Source organism: Rhynchophorus ferrugineus, unplaced genomic scaffold (assembly GCF_030347505.1).
Source record: "Rhynchophorus ferrugineus isolate W39M unplaced genomic scaffold, kcgeb_rfMv2 rfM5, whole genome shotgun sequence".
In the NCBI taxonomy this organism is placed as follows: domain Eukaryota; kingdom Metazoa; phylum Arthropoda; class Insecta; order Coleoptera; family Curculionidae; genus Rhynchophorus; species Rhynchophorus ferrugineus.
The window spans coordinates 16,353,738-16,373,771 of record NW_027472584.1 but is presented as its reverse complement, the minus strand read 5'-3'; the positions used below and the strand labels follow the sequence as shown (position 1 = coordinate 16,373,771).

General features: G+C 29.2%; 1 protein-coding gene across 1 annotated transcript in view; it reads left to right on the top strand.

Annotated features, from left to right (window-relative positions):
• The window catches only part of LOC143197308 (metabotropic glutamate receptor), a 202,723-nt gene that overhangs the window by 50,162 nt on the left and 132,527 nt on the right, over positions 1-20,034 (top strand). The window lies entirely within an intron of this gene.

The following is a 20,034-nucleotide window of genomic DNA, read 5'->3' as shown; positions in this document are numbered from 1 at the left end:
AAAAGATAAAAATTATATTAATATATAAACGAAGTAATCATATATGTGGATAAAGTGAAACTAACTACATAATTTGCTTAGATGGAACACATGGGACAAATACTAGAAATGCTTTGTTGATTACTAAAACTTAATGGAAATTACATTTAATTAAATGCCATTTAATAAATGTATTATCCATTTCTAAATATTATTAGAAAAATCTATTTCCTCATCAAAAACAAATGCATCTAACATGTTTGCATATAACAAAAACAAGTTCTACTAGTTCGATATAGCTGCTTTATATTACCCTATATTTGCTCGGAACAACGTCATATTTATTGTTGAAATTAATCTATTAAAATTCATGAGAAAATGCTAATTCATTCGATATATTAACTAAGCAATTTGTATTTTATCAAGTTATGAATTTCGTATAAACAAGATATACAATTTTTTAATTATTAGTTTTATTGATATACTCCATAGAGCGTTAATAACATCTATCTGGCTAAATTGCGTGACGTATATTGTTTATTAAAAAATATAATCATGTTTATTCCAGTCACATACAAACAAAATTACGTATATTAATTTTATTAAACATTTGTATCAGTTTTAATACTGTTTTATATTAACATATATTGGTTCATATGTAGCTTACATTCAATGTTAAAATTAATCAGCTATAATTAAGGAGAAAATGCTAATTCAGGCAAAATATTAGATAAAACTTTTCTGCGTTATGATAATATAAATTTAGTTTATAAATAGAATCTTTTTTTTATCCACATTATTTATAAATATAATTATAACGATGTAATGACTGAAGGAATGCCAACATGTGATACGACCAAAATGTTAAAGGAAGTGATAAGTTTAACATTTCACATGATTCAGTTGACATTTTATTATCATGGTATGTTACTTGTTACTCTAATTTTAACAGCTTTCTTTTAAAAGTTAGTACTAAATAGAAAGCGGCTTATTATAAATTGTTCGAAAAGTTGTTTTTTAAAAATATCAAACCAATTATTCAAGAGAATCAATTAATTGCGGCTCACTAATATGGATTTAGATGTTATTAATTGCTCAAGACAATAAATATAAACACGAAATGCTGAAGAATGTCTTGTTGCATCTGAATGATTTTGTCACGGTCCCATGCACATGTCGCCCTATATATGCGGCTAGAAATAGGTGTATGCATCATTACTCCACTAACGTTGCTTTGCAAATATCTGAAAATGTATAAGTTTTTTCCATATACTTTGGCATCTATTGCTGCTTTTCCTCAGTTACCCACGGAATTATGGTGCTGCATATTAAGAATGCTTGACTTAGATACGTTACTTGCCATTTGGAGATCGTCTTCATATATTGATTATAAAATTAGAGGTAATTTTATCCTACATCAAAAAATTGAAGACGCACTGAAACTGGAATCAGACAGAAATTTCCAAATTCTCACCGAGCCCAAGTCGGCCATCCAAATAACCAGAGGAGGACCTAATGTAATTTTTGGTTCAAACTGTCAGAAGATTTGTACAAAGAAATCGAGCAGCATTATTAAACAAAGTGCACCAGCCAAAAAGAAATACACGAAAAAGAGAAATAATATGTCGAAACTGTTTTTTCCTTATAGAGTCTAAATACAGTTAGTCAATGGTTAAAAAATCGACAAATATATGCAATATTTCTATTTTTTATAGTTTTACATTACCTTCGTAATTTTGCTTCAATTATCATTTATTTAAATTATTTGCGAAGTATTTGCATGTATTCTGATAAGTTTTTTTTTATTGTAGAAAAACGCTTACTAAAAAACTATAGCCTTTTTTCTATAGCGTTGATCTAAACAAAGGCTAATCAAGAAGTTGTTATGTTTGATTAGTATATTGAGTATCGCAGAAATTTCCATTCGAGCTCCAACAGTATATCCTGCATAAATTTAAAAAGCTGTGACCGAGAGTTGTCATACAAGAGGGTAATAGACGTTATTGTGTTGATGGAAGAATCTTAGAAAGAGCTGTTTCATTCAGTTGTAGAAGCTCGCAATACACTACACATTTTGCCCTTGAGAGTGTCAGTTTAAATCCACTCTTCATCCCCAGCCACAATACTTCACAGATTTTTTTTGCCTGACAAGTAATAAAACTGCGATGTTAAAACAGTTCAAAGTAGCATTTTCAGTCAGTTCGTGTTATAACAATTTTCTTTTAGATCCTTGGAACAGCATGAAGTCCTCCAGAAATTTAGGTTGTTGAAAGTTTGAGTTCGGTTTTCGTCCAATAAGTGTTGTCATTCATAATCTTCAAACTTTTTTGGTCGTCCTGGTCATTCTTTCTCATTAACATATTCGCTAAGCCGAAATTGAAAAAGAACAATTGAGATATCACGCAGCATCATCACCATGCTTTTCTTTAAGTATCTGATGGTCTTCTGCAATAAATTATTTCATATCAAACAACAAAAGTAATGAATGTTGAAATGAAAGTTTAAGCCTTCCATGATTAGTATCACTATATAATGATCTGAATTAAAAGTCAATGATGCTAAATTAAAAGATTTTGTTGTTTAATCACCAATAGATATCACTAAACAAAATACATACTCTTACCTAATGTTATTATCAAATTTCTTAAGAGTTATCGCCTTATTGCTTTAGTAGCAGTACAACCCCAATATTTAAATCGCTCTACATATAAAAATTGAATATATAACTAACTATTACAATCATTAGAGACCGAATATTATAAGTTTAGTAAAAGAAAAGTATGACTGTAATTTAACGATAAATTTTCTTAATGAGGAGTATAGCTTTCTTGGCAATTGCAACCAAACTTGGTTTTCCCTAAGCGTAATGATATGAGAATCATCCAAAGAGTAAACATCCTCTTTACTAGCACGTTAAAATATTAATTTAACAGGGTTAATGTAAAATTTATTTATTTTTTTCTTTATTGGGCAAATCCACCATACATTCTGCTTTGCTATTAAATTTCAAGTATTTCGTTTCAATCTCACTAAATTCTAATAACGTACAATTACAGTTATCCTCTGAATCCTCTATTATTTTCAAGGCATTAGCGAATTTATAAACCAGGAACTTTTCAATCGATAGTTCATATATATTATATCAAGATAAATTATCCATGTATAATTGTATTACATATCGTTATATTTATTTTAATTATGTTTATGAGAAAGTGATAATTAAACATTACAAACAATATATTAAAAAAAATTCTCTTAAGCCTTGAACATTGAAAAGATTAATAAAACAGTAACATCGAAATGTAAATTTATACCGACAGCTTTAAAATATTAATTACATATTGTTTTATTAATAAGCATTAATTAATTTTATAATTAAATATCGATTTATAAAAGAATGATATTAATTATCTATCATAATTTTTATAAATATGAAATAGATTTTCGAAACTGATTTTATTAATGATTATATACATTAAGAATGATCTGAAAAACTATAGTATCTGTATTAAAAATTGCGTGGCACACACATAAATAGTTTCAATTTCTAGGAATTTTTTGTTTCATAGACAATATTATAAGTTGGGTTGGGAAATATCGACTGCAAACAGCCGATGCAGTAATTATTATTTTCAGTTTTCAGTCAATTACGCGGTTCGACTGTTTTTTTCGTGATGTCAGACGAAGATGTACGAACCCTTTCCTATATAGACTGTGAGAGAGGAAAGAACAGAGGTAATTGCTTGGAGCAGTTAAACTTATATGTGCTTATATTTTCCAACGGTAGAATAAGCGAGACGGAGATGTACATATTGCTTAACGTACAAACTTAAAAAATTATTACCGAGTACTATTAACATGCAATTAATAATTTAATTTTAAAGGAAGTAGAATTACTTTTATATTTGTATGTTCTGTGGATCTGTAAAAAGGAATGGAATGTTTCTATGGAATGGAATAATACCCCAAAAATATTTTATCGTATTTTAATATGTTAATTGCCATTTAAATAATAATAATATATAATAATAATAAATTAATAAATTAAATAATAATAATAATAATATAGTATAACAAATATAGACAATACAATAAAACTTAAACAACACCTATTAACTAGAGATGTACAATAACTATAAATACTAAATAAAAATCCTAATCCTAAACATACCTAATCATATAAAAAAACTAATTCATGGTATAATTAAAAAAGATCGCACAATATCTACCAGAGTTTTTTAAATAAAGTAAATGCTTTAGTTATTATTGAGCGGAAATATTTTTTAACAAAAATCGAGAGAGTAATCGAATTACTACCTAATTTTACCATCAAAGCAGTCAAAAGTATTTTACTATTTATCATTCACAATTTTAAACTTTTTATTCTATTGCGTTAACAATCTTGAAAAATATGGCTCCGAAATGCTGCTATATTAATATACAATATATTGTTATTTACAAGCAAGCAAAAAAAATAGCAACTAAAAGTACAAGACTGAAACAGTCGATAGTAAATAGTAACAAAATCAGTTGACTGAAAATAGCGAGTGAAAACAGTCGACTAAAACAGTCACTGGTAAAAAGTAGTAAAATCAGTCGAACCAAAAATAGCAACTGAAACAGTCGATAGTAAAAGGTAGTCAATTACTAAACAGTCGATAGTTGATTTCAGCGGATAGTTCCCGACACTAATTATAAGTATATAATGAATATTTTTTACAGCGAAATTTTAGTTTGAATTTTTTAACTTGACTTGAACTTAAACTAATATAAATTAATTTTGAAAACAACATTTTTGTATTTTATAGATAATATTGCACGATGGCTCTCTCTAGGAAAACGGATTGTAACAATTTCATTTGTCAGAACAAAAGATCACCATCATACATATACAATAGCATAGTATAGTATATGTTCATATATATATATATATATATATATATATATATATATATATATATATATATATATATATATATATATATATATATTGGCAAAAAGCTATTACTTTCAAAAAATATTATATAAGTATAAAGATATAGAGTATATATATATAATAAAGAGTGATGAAATTGTGGACCCATAAACACACTATGAATACCGTAGATCTACTTCAATTAGTTTGTTAATCTTGTCCGGGCTTCAACCACAATATTTTTGCCATATTATTATCATTATTGGTCTCAATAACTGCTCTATTTCATTTCGTTTGAGCACAGATTCATAAATGGAAAGTCGATCTATTTTTCACTATTAACTCATTTAGAAACCAAGTATATTTTTGACACATTTTTAATAAATTAATGGATTTTCCGGTCAAGGTGAATTTCATCTTTAACATCGAAATTTCTATAGCAAAAACGAGAAAACCAACCTAAACTTTTCAGTTTGTGGAAGATTTCACCATTTCACAGTGCCTGTTTGTTGATCATGCTTTCCAACCTTTTTGGAAAACAAGAAAACCTACGTATACACAGAAATATAAATACAATGATGTTTTCGCTTTTACTGATTCCACGTCAATTTTGAAATGATAAAGGAGTGAACAAGATAATATAAACACCTGATATACACAATATGTATGCAGTAATAAGTCTTTAGTCACCATTTGTTTTTAAAGCATATTTGAGGAATATAATCGTAGAGTGTCTGAATAGTTTCCAACGGAATGTTGTCCCAGTATTGTACCAAAACATCCACCAGTTTCTTTAGTGACATTGGGGATGGAAACCTATTGCCCACTCTTCGCTCTAAAGCTCGTCATCATCACTATCATTCTTAGAATATGTTTGGTACACTATTTGATATGTACAGTGCTGGATAGTCATAATAAGAACTTAATTATTGAGGAGGTTAATTCATAGTAATCTAGCCACATATGTGAATTAGAGGACCAGGTGAATACGATATTGTCACCCAAATAAGAGAGACTACCGCATGCTTGTCTCCAAGAAGCAAGCTGTCCGGATTGTAAGGAAAATGTAAACAATCATTCCACCAATTCTTCCAATCATCTAGTGTCTAGGTGTTCAAGTTTTATGATAGTTGCAGATGTCTTGCTTGAGGTTCTCTATACAGTGTTTCCTACTGAAGCCATCTCTCTTATTTTGTTACTTACAAATTTCCCGTTCTTCAAAATGAATGGGACTGCAAATATGAAAATAACTCACCCTGTTCATTGAGTTGGTCTCTGACGACTACTATTGTTTTTAAACCTAAACAAATGCATAATAAACAAGTGCTGAGATGTTGAATGTAAAAATTAATAATCTTTGAAGTGAGATTGATTAAGAATTGAATATTGACTTATTATTAGAATAAATTATAAACATATAGAAAAAACTTAAGAAATAATCTCTTAATTCCTGAATACATGTTTCCTTTGATAAACGTCTCCAATAAAAAACGAGACAAGTTTAAACCAATTAATATTAAACTTCAATTCATGGCTTCTTTTTAAGGCGAAATGCTGAAGAAAAAAAATGATTGAAAATTAATTAGCAACATTTTAAATATTTGCTAAAGTTGTTTCCCTCGGGGATATTACACGGTTGATATTAGGGAGGAAAAAAGTACAAAAGCAAACTGAAATTTTCGTCGTTATTTAAATTTCTGTTTTATTTCGTTTTCTGTGACATTTTCCATACAAACGGAGATAAATAGCAGAATGAAAATAAAGTAAACATATTTCTAGTTATTATATAATTAAATTTTTGCCCCTAAAATGATTTTTTTTAATTTAATTAATATATTGTTACTAGTCGTTTCCGTCTAACCTACAATTTGTCTTTATGATAACTTAAATCTAGGTATATAACTAGGAGGACCCATCGGCCCTATCTCAGCCTCTGGTGAAGTAATGTTTATAAATGTCACTGCTAAATTTTTTAATATATGCACCTCATTACACAACACTACACAAGATCAGATGGTTTGATTCGTTTGAGTCTGTGTCCTGTTCTGGTGGTATCCAATAGTTGCAATATTTCAACATTCCTGTGAGAATGGAGTCTTTCCTCATGTCCCCTTGCAATTCTCTTGACTTCTTGATTGACTGTGGGTATCTGAAAGTCTCGATGTGGGTAATCAGTCCTATAGTATTTAGGTGCACCCACAATACCTCTCAGGACTTTGTTCTGAAAAATTTGTATTTTATTTATGTTACTATTTGCAGAACATCCCCATAATTGAACTCCATATGTCCATATAGGTTTCAGTAATTGCTTATATAATAACAATTTATTATGTACTGATAATTGTTATTTTCTTCCAATTAGCCAGTGCATTTTAATATATTTCAATTCCAGTTATTTTCTTTTCTTCTTTATCTGTTTCTTCCAGCGAAGTTTTGCATCGAGATTCATTCCGAGATATTTAGCGTTGTTACTATATGGAGTGATAGTATAATATAATGTTATGGGTGCTTGTACGATCTGTTTATCGGTGAACTGCACATGTACAGATTTACTTTCATTAATTCTTATTTTCCAAGCTTGTATCCAATTATTTATATTGTCACTTGCCTGTTTTAATTTTCGTGAGGCTTCTTCACTATTGTCTCCGACAGCTATCATAGCAGTATCATCAGCAAATTTAGCCATCGTAATATTTTCCGTTTGTGGCATATCACAAGTGTAGAGTAGATAAAGCTTTGGTCCCACTACACTTCCTTGTGGTACACCTGCTTTAGCTTCTTTTATTGCAGAGTAAGCTTCCTCTTGTTTGACTCTAAACATTCTTGTTGTAATGTATGATTTTAATAGTTCGGTGGGTTGTTTTGGTAACATTTTCTGTAGTTTATGAACAAGGCCTTCATGCCAAACCTTATCGAAAGCTTGTGCTACGTCTAAAAATATAGGTGAGCATACTTTTTTACTTTCGTAGGCTTCTTCAATAACATCTGTTATTCTGTGGACCTGGTCAATTGTTGAGTGCTTGTTAATAAACCCAAGCTGGTGTATTGTTATTAGGTTTTTTCCTCTCTATGATCGGTTTTATTCTTTTCAATAGGAGTTTTTCAAAAACCTTAGATATTACTGGCAGCAGTGATATAGATCTATAGGCTTTTATTTCGTTTTCTGACTTCCCAGGTTTTGGAATCATTATAATTTCCGCCATCTTCCAAATGTCTGGGACATGTTTTAATCTAAATGCTGTATTGATCAAGTTAGTGAGTTTTATAATTCCCTATCTTGGTAGTTTTTGCAGTAATTATCCTGTTATTAAATCGTAGCCTAGTGATTTCTTGGAGTTAATGTCAGTTTTAATAACTTTGGTTAACTCTTTCGGCGTATCTATTTCAATCATCGAATTTTCAGCTTCTATATCCGGCAAATTATGTTCAATATTAGTTTCGTTTAGTTTGAAAGTTTTTTCAAGATATTCAGCAAATGCTTCTGCATTTTGGTGATTGTCGCGTGCCCAATTCCCACATAGGCCTCTTATAGGTGGACTGTGTAGGCATGAGCGCTTTAGATATTTGGTGGCTTTCCAGAGTGAGTAAACAGTTTCTTTATAATCTGTTAAATTTCTCAGATAGTCATTCCTGGTTTTGTTTTTATTTTCCAGTATTTCCCTTTTTAGTCTTTAGGTTATATTGTTTAAACTATTTTTATTTTCAGGTGTTCTGTTTTGTTGCCATTTTTTTCGTAATTTACATTTTTCAGCTACCATTTCCATCACTTCTTTTGGATAATTAATTCCTTTAGTTTTACTCTTAATTTCTGTAGTATTATTCCAAGCAACTTGTTGAATATCTACTACGAATTTTTCTGTTTCAAAATTTAATTGTTCGTTTGTCTTGAGGGGTATATTTAGTTGAATTCGTTTGTTCAATTCTTCAGAAAATCCTTTCCAGTCTGTTCTTATTATATTTTCGCTCAACGTCAGAATCACTGGCGTATGATCTGAACATAGCTCAAAATTTTCTTCGACTTTTATATTGTTGGATGTTATGTTTCTTACTATGAAGAAATCTAACAGGTCTGGGATTTTCTCTTGATCAGTCGGTCAATAAGTTGGTTTTCCAGTTGACATGTAACTACATCTTAGTTTAACAACTACTTTATGCAGTTCATTGCCTTTAGTTGTTGTCATTCTGGATCCCCATCTTGCATTTTTTGCAGTGAAATCACCTCCAATTATAATTTTTTCTCACAGGTTGCTTAGGACATTCAAATAATTTTCCTTTTTTTAATTGTATCTTGGAGGAAAATAAATTGCGGCTATTGTAACCTTGTATGTGCTTGATCTAATAGTTACTACTGTTACCTAATTTTCTGTTGTACTGAGCCCGAGTTCTTGATGGTGGGAAATGTCCCTTTTTATTATTATTGCACTTGCACTTTTATAAAGGATTTTTTTGTTAAATGGGTTTGTGATATTACCTAAAATGATAATATGCAAGTTCATATAAATTAATGATATTTATATAAATTTATTTATTTATCAGAACTTGTATATTTCTAACATTTGTTAAAATTTTTGATATATGTTATGTTATATTAATAATTACTTTAATAAAATATTATATTTTATTCAAAATACGTACTCAACATTTATGAAAAATACTGATTTGAAGAACGCTTGATCTTTAGATAGGTAATTAAATAGAATATCGGACAGTTACCTAAGGTTGCGCAAAGCGGGTATATTTACTACAGAGGGAAATTAAAAAATTGGTATTAAAAATATTATTTTAATAAAATATATTATCTGATTATTTATTTAATAAAATATATTAGTTTGTAGTTAACATTTCTATAAAACATTTCAAAAATGTACCAAAGAAAATATATATAATCTGAAAACTACTAACCTACTTTCTAATTATACATTATTATTGACCTAAATATTGCATAATAAAAATATATTTATTTGTTCAAAATATACTTAAAAATAGAATATATGGATTTACTTATTATAGTTAGTATATTCTACAATTTTTACCACGAAACATATTTTTCTTCTTTATATAGCTTTAATAGGTACTTAGTTGGGCACTATCCATATTATACGTAACCATGCACAATTTTCCATTTTTGCTCTTTTTAATCTTCTTTATTTTTTCATCCACCAGGACAAGCAACACCTAATTAGTTTCTTATTTCATTGCTTTTGCCCAGTATGTTTGTATGCAAAATTAATAATCTGAAAAAGATAGTCATTTGCTGACAACATCTGAATGACTATTTGAATTACATTTTGTTATGTACATGGTTATTAATAAAAAGTCTAGAGAAAACTTACACAGACGAATTTAGCTAGATACTTAGTCTTTTTGGTGTTATACTTTCTGCTTCTTATCAGCATAAAAATGAAGGCATAAATTCGTCTATTCAACGTAACTGTCAGTCAATTCAAACTTGTACCAATGTACTTTATTTGACAAAAGATGATGTTTCTACTTCTAATTCTTTTTCAAGATGTGGGCTAAGAAATTGTTGAATCCAATATTTAACTTGTAGCCATATTTTCCTTTTCGGTAGGTTAGAGGAAATGATCTGTGAATAAACACATTTTGTGTATTTTAATTCAATTATCGATGTAGGTTTTAATGAAAGACTTACTATTAAGATTACAATTAGGAATTGCATCTTGGTTAAGCATTCATATTCCACATTTGTGACCATAATCATCTAATCGGCCTGAAATGCAAAGAATTCATATAGGATGTCATAGGAGGTTTGCGAAAACTTAGACACCTGGTATTTAAATGGTCACAGTTAGAGAACTCTATAGGTACACGCTGACAAATCCAAATATGGTTCCAGATAAGAAAACAATACGGTAAACAATCAACAATAAAACAGCTCACTTAAGATTTATTACACTCAAATCTCAATCAAACCATTGGCCTTAGTTATCCAGCGACCATTATCAGCGACCAACATCTAGTTATAGTTAGTTAAATATAGATAGTATTTCACTTCATTTCATTTTTACTCCAACAAGCCCTAATATAAATTTGATGAATGTTTATGATCATTGTCTCATTGAAAAACAAATTTTCAGCCAATTAAATGCACTCCAGAAAGAATCGCTTTTTCCTAATGTATTTTTTCCATCAATTTTAATCATATGGCCAGGTTCATTATTACCGAAGAATTATTGTTACTTCTGAAAGCCTTTCACCTTTTGATCAGCGCACAAAAATATGTTTATTAGATCAGTCTCAGTTGTTTGGATGCTACGCGTCCTCTCAGGCCAGCAGTCAGCCAACGATTCTTTATATTACTGTTTTTTTGTAGATCTGAATCATATGGGTCTAAGCTCACTCTAGTGTAAGACGTGTTTAAAATTTGTATAACATATAATGCATAAATTTACACTGACCTCTGCAATTTTGGGCGTGAAATATCTTTCCTAGCTGAAATTACGGAGAGCAGTCCGTTGTTGAAAAAAATCTGTTTCTTTTTTTGTCATTTTTGCACATATTCCATTAAATATTACATGAACGTCACATAAGACGTATACCAAAAGTACACCAAACTGTAAACTAATAGTACATAAAACAACAGTTGACAGTGTAGTAACTTTTGTATTCATAAAATGTTATTTAATAAAATAAGGTAAAATTAAAAAGAAACTAAATTTTGTTAAATATCGGTATGTTTATTTAAAGATCTATATAATATTTCATTTATGTGAACTAAAAATAGGGTGCCACCCAAACTTTTAAACACTAGTATATATAATCAAAGAGAAGTTTGAAAGCTGAAAATCTATGTATTTTGATTTATTTTTGAACCGAAATAATGCAAAAGGGCTAACTTAAGTATATATATCAAATATAAAATCCGTTATAGACTGCCTTTTTTAACGTTTTCAATATTACCTGAATATTTTATTTAATTAACAATTGAATGGATTGAATATTGAAATTAAAAGTAAATGACCACATAAAAATATTAATCGGTAATTCTTTTCTAATTTTTTTTTTGTTTTGTTTGCCAAGACAAATTTGAATCTGAAAATTGAATCTGCTAAAGCTTAAATTATGTAACCAGTCACTGAACTTGCCAAAACTGACCCACAACCATTAATTGTTCACAGACCTTAAAAGGTAGATAAAGGGAAATTAATTAAACGCAAATTAAAAAGAAGGACTACCCATTTTGAAGACAAAGATTCATCGTCCTTTTTTTTAAATATATAGAAATGTTGAAAATGTAATAAACCAATTATATTTTTATTTTGATGAATAGTATACTACTTAATCATTTACTTTAAACTGACGACCTTTCATCCGTGTGTAGATTCCAAATGAATTAAACAAATTTTTACACTATTACTATTCATGCCCCCAAACTATATATAAAGAAAGATATTCGACTAAATTAACTGAAATAAAGTGACTGTTTAGTATTCTATCGCCATTTCAATTCTATTTCATTATTCATTTGTTTGTTATACGACGTATATAACTGTCCAAAATTAAAACGAGACGATGATTCAATAGAGTTCAATGGAGAGAATTAATCCAATTTACTCGTTTATTTAATGTCTACATCTCTTCCATCTACTGCATATATTTAATTCGGCTGTAAGATAAATATGTTTTTCATTAGTTTCATGAAAACCAAATAAAATTTTTAAAGGTATATCTATAAAAAATGTAAACAGTTTTATATTACATGCGGTATTATATTAAGTTATCTTATGATCAGTGTATCTTATAGTTGATTCAAAATATTGATTATAATAAGATTTTTTAAAATGTACTTGTCTTTACCATAGTTCCATTCTCGTCAAAAGCTTTCTCTATTGTTGCATATTTACAGGATTGTATTTATGATTCTTGAAGATCATGTTGTTAAAGGGATAGTAAAATAATTAAGATACTGAAGAAAAGAAAGACCCACAATCGAACATTATAGCGAAATATTAAGTCGTTATTCTAATATGCTACTCCACAAAAAAAAATTGAATAATACTCACAATTTAAATCAGAAAAAATAATAATAGGGACTTTAAAATGTTTCTTAATTGAACTGGAAAAGAAAGCCCTTTCATAAATTGTGTTTGGTGTGTATTTATTCAACGTCTCTAGAGGTCATAGAAGTATTTCACAGCAACAATTCAAATGTTTAGCAGATTGAGATATAACAAAAGTACCTAGATGGAACACTGACACTGGAAATTCATTCATCTAATGAAAGCACACGATTTATATCGTGTATAACTCCAACAGACAAAAAGAAATTATAAAAAATAGTGGGTAGTTAATAATATTTTAAAGAAAATATAGGGTTCATTTCATTCGCAACAAACGAAACCTAATGATACTCCAAATATATAAAATAATTGTGTGTTTTTCGTGTAGAAAATAATCACAGTGTCTGTTGCTTATTAATCATTTTCAATCATGTAAGTCTTAGTTAAATATATATATATATATATATATATATATATATATATATATATATACATTTTTTCTTTTTTTAGTAACCTCCCAATTAGAATTACTTCCGTTTTTCAGCTTCTTTTTTTTGTACACGAAGAATTCATGCTTGAGGTCCTTTTTCAGCCTTGTTGATTTTCATCTGCAAAATATTATTAAAAGGTAAGAAATGTCGAAAAAGCGACAGATAATTTCACTCTTCTTTGTATTTATTTTCCGGAAAACGGCAATGTTTTCAAGACAGATTAGAAGGATTGTTTAAAAATGTGTAAATCGCCATGAAGATCATTATAAATAAAATATCAAAAACAAAAGATTTGTTTATTTTAAATGTTATGCTCAGCGAGTTCGTTAAGGAACAAAAAAGAGCTTATTAAAAGTCTAGTAATACCACCAGAGAGGTTTAATGGTGTGTCAGGGAACTTGATGTTTAAAAGACAAGATCTCCTTATATTTAAAAATAAAAATAAACAAACTTTCAACCCATATATAATTCTTATACGAACCTTTAGAAAAAACATTCCATTACTTCTTCGTAATCTACGTAAAAGCTTTGTAATAATTATGAAGGTTATATAATTAGACCATTCCAAATAAGTTAAATTTACAATAACTCTAATAAGTCCAGTTACATCAAATTACGTCAAGTGTTATTTGAAATAATAAAACACACATAAATAAAAGTTATATTCAAATTAATCTGTTCAATATACACTTTTAAATAAAAACAAATTCTTTTTTTATTAATCTCTTAGAACTTCAACAATCTGCCCGTGGGCAATAAGTATTATTATATGATTTCCATTATATAACTATCCTGACATGTATAACATATTCTAAAATCTATCTTAACTTATCTAAAGACTATTCTTCATTATTTTAGAGGTTATTAAATCTCACTCTATATGTCTATTAATTAGTTCGTATGATAGTTTGCGTTTAAGCCTATGCACTACCCTGTCATCGCGCACATTTAACTGTTGGCGAGTTCATTGGGATGCAACTTGGAAGGAACACTTCGAATCACACTCGTAATGGGTTCTAAGGGGATATCGCGATGAATCAGTTTGTTGGAGACGTAATATGGGGCATCGACGATGACTCGCAACACATTATTCTGAAACCTCTGGAGGATAGCTATGTTAGATTTGCTAGTAGTACCCCATAGTTTAATAGCATAGATCCAAATGGGCCTATGTTATCTAATGATAATTTAGATTTACGCCCTGTCAGCCGATACATTTGGTTTAGTTTAAGCCCAAGCTGTTTGCGTTTTGTCACTATATGTTTTTTCCATGTCAAACGTCGATCAAAATGCATTCCCAGGTATTTAACGTTGTCTGCGGAAGTTCATAATTGTTCAGTTTTACTGAGGGACAAGTTCTTCTACAAAGGCTGAATGTCTCATGGTCACATGGTGTCTCATTTGCTTTGATACGCCACGTTTTCAACAACAATTCGACTTTGTTAAGACGAAATTGGAGGTTTCTTGTGGCTGATATTGGATCCTCGTGTGATGATAAAACCGCTGTACCGTCAGCATATGTTGCAACAGTAGTATTTCTTGAGGTCGGTAGGTCAGCTATATACAATAGATATAACAATGGGCCAAGAACACAGCTCCGCAGAACACCCGAGTATATTGAATGTAGGTCAGTGAATTCGTCACCCTGTTTCACAATTAAATATAGGACTAAATAATTAGTTATATGCATTTTTTTGTATTACAACGTCTCTATTTTTCTCTCTATTTATTATTGCAAGAGACCCGAAAGTTCTGTAAGGAATTCGTTTAGCTTTCACACAATAGACATGTCCAAATCATTGGAATCTGTATATCTGAATTTGTTCCTCAAGATAAATGAAATTCAAAAAAAAAGTAAATAGTAGCTTTCCATTGGTAATTATTATAAGAAATTAAAAAATAATTGCAAAGCTACGACGAAAAATGTATATATAAATGGCAACAAGAAATTCATTATTCCATTAAAATTAGTGATTTGTCCAATTATATATTACTATTATTTTAGTAATAGTCAATTTATGGTTCCTTCAAAATGTGCTTATTGAATCACTAAAAATGTATAAATCGAATTAGTTACAGAAGAATCACCGGAAATATAAATTTTATATTACTAGTACCAAATTCATTGAAAAACTATTTAGAATCAAAGTAGGAAGTATAAATACAAATTAAATTACATAATGTCAACAAAATTACCAGTAAAGTTATTTTCAAAGTTTACATAATAGCAGAGAATGTAAAAAATAATGTTATCTAACAATGTTATGTGGGGAATGTGAAATTATATATGAATGAATATTATTGCCATTGTTCATAGTCGTTATAATATGATGTATAAGCATGTACATTTGATATGAATATGTTAAGAATATATAGGTACTAGTGTCATCGATACGATTATATAAAACATAAAAAGTTATCAGAAAAACTCCAGACATGCGAAGTGCATTTATTGATATATATCAATACTAGGATTTTAGTTAAAGATTGAAGAAATCTCGTCAAATCAGGGTATCAGCTATGGAAGTATTCAATTCATCATCACTAATCAACTTAGAAGGGAGAAATTGGAAGAAATGCGCTGGGAAACCTTAGAGCAATCTCCTTATAGCCCTGACTTGTCACCTTACGATTATTTTTTGTTTGCGCCTTGGAAGAATCACTTGGAAGTAAAAGATTTGAAAGCAATGAAGAAGTAGAGGAGTATGTGCGCAATTGGCTGATAACTCGCCCTCAAACTTTTTATGAAGAAGAAATATTCAAGCTTCCAAATCGGTGGAGTGAAAGTGTGTAGAGCATAGAGGTGACTACATTGAAAAATGTCAAATGTTTAGTTAGTTATACCATTTGTCAATAAATTTATTTATTTATTTTACAAAATTACTGTTTATATTCTCCTTCGTACCATGTTTGACACCAATTTTGTGTTACTTCCATTAATGTTTCGAATACCTTAATTTAAAGCATTTTATTATATAATTTTGAGTTATTTAAGTCAAGTTTTGTGATGAACTGCTTTCACAATGGATTTTGAATATATCAATCATACGTAACCAAGCTAAACTTAAAAAGTATTCACTTTATTTAAAAGCACATATGGTCAACTAGAAAATACTACATCTTGTTTGTTTCCCTGTAGTCTATGAATATATCATCATTTGGGATTTTAGTATATACTGATATATCCTTATACCGATGATTTTCAAATTGCTTCATCGAATTACTGATTAGATGATAATATAAAATATAGCCCATTATGTCATTTACACTGATATGTTTTTATTAGCCAATTATAGCAAATAAATATAAGGAAAATCAACTATTACTTTGATTATTAAAAAATTCGAAAAAGGGATATTTATTTGAAAAATCTAATATTTATTACTAAAACGTATAATGAACAATATGAGAATAATAAAATACAATCCCTAAATAAAAGTCTTTCATCATAAGAACACCAATCTCCCCAAATGTGTGGGAGCCTAACAAAAACTAGGAAAGCTTGTCTAGGAACTTCTGATACATCCACCATACAGCACCGCCAGCCAGACTACCATTTATTTAATTTTTTGCAAAATTCCCTTAATGGAATATAATTGGCGTCAAAAGAAGCCCGCTGGAAATACTTGTTTCAGTTCTAAGTCTAAAAAAAGTTTTGCACTAATGGCTCTGCGAAAAAAATGCCAGAAGGTCATCGATCAAAATGAAATATACTTTAATAATACATACATTTAACAAAGTCAAAAGAAAAAGTTTGTGTATTTTTACTACTAGACGACATTTTCTTAGAGCCATTACGACGTTTTTGTAATATAAATATGTAAAAGCATTTTAATGAAAATGATACAAAACTATGTATAAAAGGTTTTATATATGAAAATTAACTAAATACTTAAATAATAATAATAAATAAATAGTAATAAATCAAATTTGTTTTATATAAGAACCACAAATATTAAAATTGGATATATTATCGTAAACTATATTGTTGGCCATGTTGTTTCAGCAAGTTTAATATCATAATTTGTATCATATATACTTTTTGTACCACGCTGTAGGTGTTTTGCGATTAGTGTCTGTTCTGTCTTGCTCCATGTACAAATTATATCCAACTTTGTTGCATCTGCTCAGCCTTCTAGATTAATATGCATTTCTTGTACATTTGCTCTCTTCTAAAATTTATTATATTACTCTCCGTTTCTGTCTCTCAGATTCTCTTTGCCTGCCTTGCGCATTATAAATACTCATGTTGTGTTATCACAAAATGAATAATGGAAAAAAATGGTTAAGGAAATAATAGGCAGTAATATTAACCCAGAAATTTGACGGCAATACCGATGATAAACAACTTTTTAAATTGCCATGTAGTATTAACAACAGTATGGAGGTCCCAAGGAATAAAAATAGAAATAAGACAGAAGAGCAAAGCTTGGATAAACTATTTAAGTGAAAAGTCAACTGAAAACTACAAAATATACAACAAAGGTGGTCAAAAATTTTTAAAAAATTATATAAGAAGTAAAAAATAAAAAACTGGTACAATTTAGAAAGAGCATAAAAAGGATATAAACTTTAAAGAAAAAGGTCTTGAAAACTTGCACAACATAAAAATCATGTAATTATAGACACATAAAAAATAAAAAATATGACTGAGTAATAACTGAAGATGAAAAATCAATTGAGCGATGGAAGTAATTGTCCCAGGAAAGTCTGGAGGAAAAACTCTCAGGGTGTACTGAGAGCACTCGTGGACGGAAAAGCACCCGGTCAAGTTAACATTTCAAAAATTCATGTTCAAAAATGGAGTAGAATGTTACAGAATTATCAGTCGAAATTTATAATGGAGGATGAACAAAAACGAATCTCACAGGATTGTAAAACAGCACTTGCTCAGATACATAAAAAAGGGACATAAAGGACTGTAATAATTGTAGACGGATTACTCTGTTGTACACAGTCAAGAAGATATACAAATCGTTTAAAATCAGTAGGTGATAAGATGCTAAGAAAATCGCAATCCAAATTATAATACCAACCAAGGAAAAAAATTACCATGAAATTCTAACATTTCAAAGATTTTATGACATTTTCTGCAGATACTGAGTGCGTTTAGTAATATCATAGACAACGTACAACATGAGCAACATTGTGGCAGATTCAACATTAATATGATGCCACTGGCTTTCTCTTTAACTGTATAATTTCTGGTTATCCTGATGTGATGAATACCTATCAACAATAAAAGCAGATTTTTTTAAATGTTTTATATAACAAATTTATTAAAATTTATTCATAGACTGAGAGTTCTCGGCCAAAAACTGAAACAAGCAATATCACCAAAGATATGTGTGGTCAGAAATTAACAATTTCAGGTAAATTTGTTAAAAGCCCAATCCAATTAAATCGAATTAATAGTTTGCTCAGGTTTCTAATGCCACCATATGCTTAATATTACCTACCTTGACGTCAACAAAGGCTTTGCAACCAATTGTGAAGCTTGTGTATCTTCTCGTCTCTGTAGATTTTTATTGTCGTTCACATTTTATTTTTCATCAACCCTAGACGTTTAAAAAATTCTAAATTTTGTTTCGTTTCAGCATCCTTTCATAAACCGGAACTAAAACAAGCAAATCAATTGTGACACTAGCATTCACATAAGCTTTCATCACTATAAACACCAATCAAGTTTCTGGATTATTCCCTTTTCGGAAATAAAAGCCAAAATAGAATGAAGAAACACTTGGGATTATTATTTTTAAAATCGCAGTAAATTTTAACTGAATTACGCTAAATTTGTCATCTACATTCTCAACGTAATTATTCCTAATACAATCCAGAAAAAATATGTAACGTTGTTAAAAATAAATATTTATATATTTGGTAATACCATTAAAATAAAATAGAAATCGTAATTTATATCAAAAACCAAGAAGACTGCATGTAATTTATTATATTTTTAAATTAAATTATCCTAGAATTGCGAAAATTACATACTCTGTATCTGAAAACAAAAATTTATTTATTTCCAACAACAAATAATTCTGTTAAACACATTTAAAATATCAAGGAAGAAGCTTTAAAAAAACAGTATATGAAATTTAAAATTATTGAAATACTTGATTAATATTATCAAAAACATACTTTATTGAAAACTGATGACAAATCCTGAAAATCGTTAGTTTTAAATATCTATAGGTATTTTTTCCATCAGACGTGTATATATATATATATATATATATATATATATATATATATATATATATATATATATATGATTCTTTCGGGTCTCTGTCCTGTTCTGGTGTTATATCCAAGAGTTCTATTACTTCAATATTCACACAAGAATGGAGTCTATCCTCATGTCTCTTGATTTCCTGAGTGCCATTTGGTATTTGAAGATCTCGGGGTAAGTAATCAGTCCTGTAGAATCTGGGTGCACCTACAATACTTCTCAGGACTTTCCTTTACAAAACCTCTATTTTATTTGTATTACTTTTCGCGGAACATCCCCATAGTTGAATTCCGTATGTGTACATAGTTTTCAATACTTGCTTGTATAGTAGCAATTTATTATATACCGACAATTGTGATTTTCCAGCGAGATTTTGCATCAAGAGTCACTTCGAGA